Genomic DNA, 7,813 nt, shown 5'->3' on the forward strand with positions numbered 1-7,813 from the left:
GACCTCAGAGAGTGTGTAGTGTGAGTTCATTGGCTTCCAATTGGTTTTAGAGTGCTTTTTAAAATTTCATTCATTACTTATAGAGCCTTGCATGGTCAAGCTCCTTTTTACATCCAGGATCTACACACTAGGAGGAGTAATGTGCAATCTCCTGCATGGTCTTAGACCCAAGTGTTTGGGTCCTTACAGGTAGGGTAAAGTTACAGATCAAGTGACTGATCAGGGTTGGGTTTGTGTGTGTGTGTTTGTGAGTTAAAAGGGGGGGCAGTAGGCAGGTCTTGAAGGGACACGCAATATAAAGGCAGGCTGACAGTTGACAGTCAAGAGGGGACATGTGCATCAAAGATGAATCCGTTTCCCGACAGAGGATGCAATAAGCTGTTGAAGCTATGATAAGTTCACACACCGTTGTTCACAACAACCATGACCGGTTAGATTTAAACAGCTGCAGAAGGTCCAGACGATGGGGATTGAATGTTACTGAAAGGAGAACTCGAACTTCGGACATCAGCGCCCAAAGGATCAATCTACCAATTGTCGCAGACATCAAAGTGGGGCCATCCATTTATCTCCGAGCAGCTGCGGAATTAGCTGACACTGCACACGTCCTAACCAGGTCAAAATGTCTCATGGGCCTGTCTAAACTAAGACAAACAAGGACAAACATCCCTCTTCCACCTATCAGCCAATCGAGAACCATCAATGGCAAAGTTGAACTCTCTGATGCTCTACCATCACACAGAAAGGAGTCAGCCAAACCAAAAGGACATAACACCCTTTCACCAACTGAAAACGGGATTACAGGAAATGCAGTGTTTCATGTGTCGGTTACACAATACGGGAAAGTAAATCAGGAGTCTCACAAATATAGGAAAATCAGTGTAGCTCTTCCCGAAAGAAACAAAGCAGCTGTCCAGGACTCCGAGACTAGCAGCAGACTAATTAAACGGACCTTTGATGGTCAGCCAGCTGCAACGTTGACTCCAGCACCAGTGGACCCTCTTGTACAAGAAAAGAAAAATGACGCTAGTGATCCTGGTGCCAATTACAGCAGGACGATGATGCCATGGGTAAAACACAATACCAGTCTCTGCAAAGCAAGGCAACAACAAGCCTTCTGCTCCGATGACTCAGCTATTGAAACACAATCTGAATGCTGCGAAGACAAAGGTCGTCTGGAGAGGCTGACGGAGGACAGTGATGATGAGTACTACACCAACCAGAGGATCACAGAATGGGTCCTTAAAGTCAACTCCAGCCTTCTCTCAACAGGAAATGATGAGCTGAAATGTTCAAAACCTGCAGAGGAGCAAGATGTGGCAACCATAAAGATAATCTACAGTGGAGACTGAACTGATATAGTATTAGTATTTAAAAAAAAAAAAAAACTAAATAATTTCAACTCAGGATCCACTGACTAACTTTGATTTTCCAATCACATCAACACGGTCCTCATCAGTGGATGGAGTTACGTATATTTGCTCAAGTATTATCGCTATTGACTCTCCATTGGTGCATAGAAGGGATTATATATTATCTCTCATAGCTAACTAGCTGTGTTTCACATTCCATTATATTTAACTTCCTCTTTTGGAGTGTAAAATGCTCCACAGAAGAGGAATGGTTGTCAGACAGGTATGAGAGAAGAATCGAAGGTACAACTGTGCCTTTTAAATTAAGCTGTCTTAAGGTCCTATTAGCCTTATGATATTGTCTTATATAAAGAGCTTTTATCCCCCTGCAGTTATTGAATGAACGATGTATCCTAAGAACAAAATACCAAGGCGGTTTAGTTGTAAGGGAACGTCATTTTTTAGAAGACAGGGTTGACAGAGAAAACTAAAAGAAGTTTGGAGAGCTATTGTGACTGACTGCTGGCCTACATGTTAGCGGTTAGCTCGGCAGCTACAGAACTTTACATGCTGTATGTCATTGAGCTTCTAGACCTCCAATGTACATTTTATAGTCTTAAATACATAGTTTAAACATTTAAATATCTGTCAAGCATACACTGCATACGTCATATCCATCCACCTCACATACAGTAAGCAACCTGATGTAATAATAATTTGGGAACACTTTACTTGAGTAAATGTCCACTGTCATGACACATGAGCCGAACCTTAACCCTAACCATAACTCGTCATTACAAAACTGAATGACACTTACTAAAAGAAACATTGCCATAAACGTTTATGATGTTTTATGACACGTTCATGACAGTGTCATGTCACTCTTATGTAGATACCTTCAGGTAAAGTGTAACCAATAATTCTTTATTTATTTCAGCACTTGCATTGCCCCATTGTATCACCGTTTACAATCCTCACAGAGGATTGTAAACTTCATCGACAGAAGACGTCATACAGGATTTGACAACCTTTACCTCATTTACAAATTATCTAAAAAAATGGTTAACTAAACTCATAATCTATAGTGAAAAAACTGGAAGTGTAGTCTGTGTTCTGTATTTGTATTTTGTATGTGTGGACACTTACTTGTTGGTGTGGCATTTGGGGATGTGGCTGAGGACAAACCAGGCCTGTGAACCTGTGTGCATACATACATACATACATCTATGTATGCTAATAATGTGCAAAACTGCATATAAATACATACATACATACATACATACATGTACATGTTTGTGTGTGCAAATGGGGCATTGTGCAATCTATTTCAGCATGTTATAAACTTGTGCAATAGGGAGATGTGCAATAACACTAATAAGTAAGTAAATAAGTAAAGTTTATTTGTATAGCACCTTTCAAAGATAAGAATTGCTTCACAATAATATGCAATACAATACAACAAATTCAAATAGAAAACATAACAAACAGCCATAAAAAACCCCGCTACTAACTAAAAGCTTGCTTGAACAGCAGAGTCTTTAATTGCTTTTTAAAAGATTTGACAGAGTTCACACAACGTAGAGAGGGAGGCAAGTCATTCCACAGCCTAGGAGCCCCTCTAGCACTCTTAATACATCAGCACTTAAGCATTTTAGCAGTTATCACCAAATCTGTTTGGTCGCCCAAATCTTGGGTTGTCCAAGCAACATTTATTGCTTGACAGTTTGTTTATTGTACCCTTTTACAGCTATTTTTTCTTATTGTGTTGGCACTTGTTTTAAAAAAAATCAATCTGCCAAAGGGACTTAAAATGTAAATTAGCCACCGGCTATAATTTTGTAAATTTAGATTAATATTCATCAATATGCACTGTCCCTATTTTAAATAAATGAATCTCAATCTCAATATGTGAAAGCATTATATGTGTCTGCATGTGTGTGCAATATGTATATGTACACGTTTTATTATATTTGTACATAGCAGTCCAATGTTTACCTTGGTTTGTTTTGTCCTTGTTTTTAACCATAAATCTGTTTCTTTTTATGTACATTGAAAGCAGTTAAAAGCTGTGGTCAAATTCCTTGTATGTGTTCCAAATGTTGTACACTTCTGCCTCCTTATGGACATCCATCATGCCACTGCCCCCCCGCCGGGGCCCAGACTGGCTTCTTGACAGGTGAGAACATATCATGCAAACTTTAACATTGCGAGAGTAGAATGTTTTCCAGAGTTACGGCAAATATGGACATTACCAGGAGCACAGCAAACACAATGGGGGCGGGCATGAGGAAAGTACTGGGCTTCTGGAGCAACAGTGTCCTCGGTATGGCTACAAAATGCTTGGATTACGCAACAGGATGGTTGCTCAGTGCGGTTGCCTACCAGTCAGAAGGTTGGGGGTTCAACCCCTGGCCGTGCAGGGGTTTGTCAAAGTGTCGTTGGGCAAAATACTGAACCCCAATACCCCCATTATGTGACTTTGGAGTGTAGATGTATGTGAATGGTTTGTGTATTATGTAAAAGTGCTTTCAGCAGTGTAGAACAACAGTCCATTTAAATTTTATGATCACCTATTAAAAATAAATCTCACTGCATAATTTGATCAACTGTACAAAACAAACAGCTACACTTGATCATGTATTGTGAATTACTTAATATTTTTAAATGAGTGAGAAGTAAATGTAGCAGGACAATAGTTACAATAATTAGACAACTTCTACTTCTAACTTACCACTTTTTAATGTGGCATACTTTATAAAGAATTCACAAGTTATAACTAATGGCCTTAACCCTCTATTGCATGAATTATTTTCTAAACATGGTAAAAATGTCTTGATGTGTTTTTATTACTCCAGGATGCTTAAATAATGTAATTGTAAAAAAAAAATAAAAAAAAAAATTGAAGGGGGGGTAGTTGGTAATTTGTTGCCATATGGCAACAACGCGCATTCGTGGAAAGTGCTAAAAAATCCATTATTTCTTTAAAAACATGCTTTTATTGAAATAATTACTAAACAAATTCAACTTATATGTATCAACATGTATAGCCCAGTGTGTTTACAGTCAAATTAGTTTAGTTTTAATGTTGTTTTTGATAATTATTAATAATAACACTGTAATAAGTCTGTCATACACCTGAAAGAGACACACGGATAAAAGTACTGATTAGGGGCAAAATAAGCACAACACACTGACTAAACTTACAATTACTGAACTATATGGCCACTGAAAACTATTTCTGATACTAATCTTCCTTTAGAACCTCTCTATAGACTAGAAGGGTTTATTGACTATAAGTCAGTGGACCAACAGGTAATTTGAGTGCGTCAACATGATTTCCTTTGGAATAACTCATTTTTATATGAGCAATTCATTTACATTAGTGTGTAATTAAAACTTAGATAATATATAATTACAAAATGGCTGGAATAACATAATATAAATACATTTCATGTTTTTCTTTCAAAACATTATAAATAACTGCAAACATAGTGTTAGAGTAGCTAAAGTTATAGTAATTCAATTGAGCCAAAATAGGCAAAATGTAGATTTACGTCAATATTTGCATAATGTTGCCATATGGCAACAAATTAATTTAGCCTTTTACAGAAAAATACAAATTTTAACTGGTTAAATGATGAAAAATTAAAGTTTACTTATCCAGATAACAGTTGGATTTTTATTTTTCAAGAAATGCATCTAAAATTGAGAAAAACAACGACATTTTGGCTGATCCTGGAGCTTGATCTTTAGTGTGGCACATGTCGGAAAAGGGGGGGGGGACAGGATTCTGTGGGTATGTGAAGTCATCAATGAGTACAACTTCAAAAATAAAGACGTTTACACAATTAAACAAAAAACAATGCATTTTACATGGTTTATTGTGAAAAAACTAAAAAAAAGCATTGTGCCATATGGCAACAACATGCAATAGAGGGTTAATAATTACTAATCTATCTTTAACGCTTTAGAGATTCATAAAAAGCCAGTAATAACAACATTTAGGTTTATAGGAAGTAAAAATTCTCATTTGCTGGTGTAAAGCATAACTTATTTTGTCCTTTTAAATACCTCCGAAATCCCTCGGGCCATAAGACGAGAACGGACAGTTTATCGACTTGCAAAGCTCAATTGCATCTCAACCAAAATCCATTTATTAATAGCTTACTAACATTTAAGCTGCACAACTTTTTTTTTTTTTGTCCAACATCAACTCCACTTGGGCTCACCACATGAGCACGCAGGCCAAGAGGGTAATTGGGCTGAGGGGCACTTGTGTTCACCAGAGAGGAACATGTGTGACCCAGAAGGACATTTTGAGCGGACCAGAGACTAATGAGAGGAGCGCCATAGGGCTCTTTGGCTGACCAGAGCGGCAGTGCCCATGAGAGGGCAACAAGAGGAACACTTGGGCCAATCACAGGTCACAAAGACTAACAAGAAGGTACAAAAGGAACCGGTTCGACAACAGAGACATTGGGCCAACCAGAAAGCACTTGGTCTGTTAGTGGTTCCTTGTTATACTTTAATGTGAAGTTGAATAGTAAATAGTCTTTAGGTTTAATATGGGGGCTATCATGAATGAGGTGTTGTTTTGGTTGAGAGTAAGGAATAGTGTATTAGTGCAAAAGTACATTAATCACAAATATATTTAGTGAGAAATGCCATTATAACTAAAACCACAAAGATGCAAGCTCCAACATTATTTTATGAACACAGGTGTTTTTATTTTTAGTTGATTGGAACTTTTCTTGGGTTGAAGTTGAAGCTGTGCTGGGAATTACATGACTTCATTTAACTCTGTGTACTAATAAAGGTGCAAAAACGCTTAAATCTACTCATTTGACCAAGCAGTTTTCCTTGAATTTATCCAACGTATTGATCACCCTTTGGATTTATCTGTGACTTGTGAAATTTCAAGGGTCAGTTCACCCAAAAATAAATACACGTATTTTTCATCTTACGTGTAGGGCTATTTATTAATTTAGATTGTTCTGGTGCGAGTTTACCAGTGTCGGAGAAATCAGCTTTTCCAGTTCTTCTGAAATGCTAAAACAGGAATCCCCGTTCTGGGAGCCAAAAGCTCAGTTGCTGAAACACATTTCACACTGGGACGCACTTGTGTTGCAAAATGGGTAACACGGGCATTAAAGGTTAAACACAGCTACAACAGAGTTGTCATCGTTTTAACACACCAACTCAAAATTGTACATACATGTTTTTACTAAGGTTATCAAGCCAACTGTATAGAATATTAGCCTTTTGAAATGTTAATGTCTCTTTTTGCAGTTTCACAATATTTTTTAGTGTACTGTCATCTGATTTACATTTTGTTTTCTTTGTTCTTCGGCCTTTTGTCGTCAGACTACTGTATTGTTCTACAGTAATATACAAACATTCAATATTTTAGTACTTGCACTATTGCAGTGTACAAGATATTCACTGTGTAAGTTGATATACTTTGCAAAATGTGTTCACTGCATGAAATTAAAAAAAAAGAAGAAAATTCTGTGATTACATGCCCTGGATATGTGTTTTTGAATTGTTGTGGTAATGAATGCTTGGTAGTGTTTGGTTATTGACTGGCTGTGTGTATGATCTGAAAGCATTGTTTGATTTTGCCAGCAGAGTCAGGTGTCTCGTGAATATAGTTTGAGAATTTGGTTTTGTGTTGACAGATTTGAAAACATGTTGTTTAAGTAATGTGTCTTTGTAATGTAATGTGTCTAGAAATCCAGAAAAACTATAAGATGTCTGCCTTGTCTTGGATGTAATTCAATCAGGAGAGACATGTTTGCAGATATGCAAATAAGGTTTAATGTACAGTTCGATAAAATGTACAAAGTCTTTGGTGATTAGACTCCATCGCTCTACGACTATTTCGTATATTCATAAAGGGTAGAGAATCTAGACACCGGTGGAGGCGACGAAGGAGGCTCCGGACCGGTCAGCTGGAGTAGATGACTGGAGGTGGAAGGGGAGGTGGAGGGTTGCACTCTTTTCCTGCAACAACAGCTGAATAGAGAAGGGAGAAACAGATTTTATACTTGTGCTGGTCAGTGGCGTAGGCTGAAATGGTATTTTGGACGGGCCAGTACAAAAGTGAGTTGGCCATTCTCAAAAAGACGTGGAAGTAGCAAAAAAGGACAAACGGCAATAGCAGTACAGTCTACAACATGCTCAATCAACAAAGCTCAGTTGAAAAAGTTGGTACACAACAATATAAACAAAAAACTGTTGATTTTAACCTATCATTTAAGTAACCTAGTCACCTTCCTCTTTAGTAAACATTGATGATGGCTTCTAACTGAAACGCATTTGTGTTATGCCCACATTAAATAAGAAGATAACTTATCTGTGAGTGTTGTAATTTTTTGCTTTCTTCGATCCTGTCGCTGCCGTGGAATCGATACACTGTCTAAGATTTGGCGCTTTGCTGGCCACTTTCAATCATATCTTTC

Source organism: Etheostoma spectabile, chromosome 20 (genome assembly GCF_008692095.1).
Source record: "Etheostoma spectabile isolate EspeVRDwgs_2016 chromosome 20, UIUC_Espe_1.0, whole genome shotgun sequence".
Lineage (NCBI taxonomy): Eukaryota > Metazoa > Chordata > Actinopteri > Perciformes > Percidae > Etheostoma > Etheostoma spectabile.